We start from the raw sequence: 2417 nt of genomic DNA, 5'->3' as shown, positions 1-2417 counted from the left end.
GATCATCTTGATAAGTCTGTTAGCATCTGTCACCAAAGTTGTTGCAATGCTATTGACTACATTCTCTATGCTGTGTATTACCTCCCCATTTGTTATTTATATTATAACTAGAAGGTTGTACCTTCCCTATTTCATCCATCACACCCATCCCCCCACTCCTCTGGAAATCATCAGTTCGTTCTCTGTGTCTATGAATCTATTTCTGTTTTGTTTGTTTGTATTGTTTTTTAGATTCCAAATATAAGTGAAGTCACACGGTACTTGTCTTTCTCTGTCTGACTTCATTTAGCATAATACTCTCTAGGTTCATCCAGGTTGTCACACATGGCAAGATTTAATTCATTTTTGTGGCTTAATAATATCCCATTGTATATATACGCCACATTTTAGATTTTTTATAAAAAAAATGAATATTCCCAAATAACTGGTCCTTCACTATCATTCCAAAGCAACCTTTTAAGCCTCTTTTATTTCTCATCAAAGTCGACCCTCTGAATAAGATTGCATGCACCTATTTATTTACATTTCTACAAGAGATAGAGCTCTCCTACCCCCATTATAAGAATAATTGCTTAGAATGTACTTCCTCCACCTCCCATACAAACATATGCAGATCTCACAGACATATACTTGTCATTCCTGCTTTCTAAAACATCAAATTTTACCTTTTCCCTGAGCCCTCCTTGAGTTGTCCCAGATGAAATAACTCCTCTATTCCTAGGCTGTTTATTAAATACTACCTTGCCTTGAGATACAGAAAACTAGTAACTATCTTCATGTATGATTGCAATTTTTAATCTATACTTTTTATGTTGCATGTTTCACTGACAGGATGTTTTTATTCATATTCTTCTTGAGGCCCTTCCAGCTTCTATGTGAATATGCTGATAATTCAGACTACTACAAAGGAATCATTGGGCTAGATGCTAGGTCTCTGGCAAGCTGTCTCAAGAAATAAGAGCCAATCATGTGACTTTGGCCCTTTACACTCCAATTTTTTCCCACTGGGTTTTAAGAGCTGAGTTCAAAGAACTTTTCCTGTTGACCTACAGTAATGATGGAAGCATAGAAGCTTTCTGTTCTTTACTATATTGTCCTACTCCAAGGGTGTTATGGGAAAACAGATGGAATACTAGTAGATACGCTAAGAATGGCATGGGTTGTAATTATAGCACCAGCATGCTGTTACGTACTGTCTAGATGAACTGAGTGTTCTTTTAATTGTGGTGTGAAATTAGATGATAGGGCTTTTTTTTCTTTCTTCTTTTGGTAATAACTATTCCCAAGTACACATTATAGTATAGCTCATGGGCTAAGTGCTGACATTAATCAACAGTTTTGTTTTCCTGGGATAAAAACTATTCACTAAAGAATTGACTTTGGAATACTGGAGGTTATGGACCACATTAAGTCACATTTGGTGACTTACTGTATCTTTAGGGTTGGGTGATTTTGTTATTATGGTCTTTTACTTCCATTCATGGGAAGCTGAAAATCATATTATATCAGTATTATTTTAAAAGTAGAAAGATCTCTGAATAAATAATATATTTTACTAACTACTTCTAAAAAGTTAAAATTCATTAAAAACAAGTTATATGCCTTGTGGACAATTTTTTTAAATAGATTGAATTTGAACAATTACAAATGTTCGTGTTTTCTTTCTTCACATAACTCTTTTCTCCTAAACAGGATAAAACCTGAAGTGGAAAAGAAGAATGAAATCCAGCCAGATTTGACAGGCATGTGAAATGCAGAATATTTTTCTCTGTAACATGTTACAGTTAACATGAGTTAACCATGCAGTCATGTATAGACTTTTTTTTTATGGATGTCAAGGGTGTAGTGTTGTCACCTGAATGATGTCAAGATCAGACTGAAGATGTGGATATCATGGGAAGGCTGGCTGCACAGTAAAACCCTAATACTGGGGAACTCATAGTAAGCAAAATTTATAAAAGACCTGTGCAAGCAAATGTCACTGAAGGGAACAGGGTTTGGGCAACGACACATTTTCTTAAAGGATAAGTACTTGTGTCTCTGTTTGGAGTTCATGACCCCTACTTTTAAAATTCTAAACAGGTCATAGCATCACCACCAAAAACAACACTCTCAAAAATCAATTCATTAAATTCCTAATTGAATGGAATTTTCCTTTCTTCTTTCTTCCTTTCTCCCTTCCTTCTCTCCCTCTCTTCTTTCCTCTTTCCTCCTCTCTCCCTTTCTTTTTCCTACTTTCCTCTCTCTGTTTTTGTTTCTCTTTCTTTCTTTCTTCTTTCCTTTCTTCCTTTTTCTTTTTTCTCTTTCTCCCTTCCTTCCTCTCTCCCTCGTTCATATGCTTCTTTCCTCTTTCTTTCTTTCCTTCTTTTTCCTTCCTTCCTTCCTTCCTTCCTTCCTTCCTTCCTTCCTTCCTTCCT

This window comes from Hyaena hyaena, unplaced genomic scaffold (genome assembly GCF_003009895.1).
Source record: "Hyaena hyaena isolate Hyena2069 unplaced genomic scaffold, ASM300989v1 scaffold_537, whole genome shotgun sequence".
Lineage (NCBI taxonomy): Eukaryota > Metazoa > Chordata > Mammalia > Carnivora > Hyaenidae > Hyaena > Hyaena hyaena.
The sequence above is the reverse complement of the archived record's forward strand: the minus strand, read 5'-3'. Positions refer to the sequence as shown.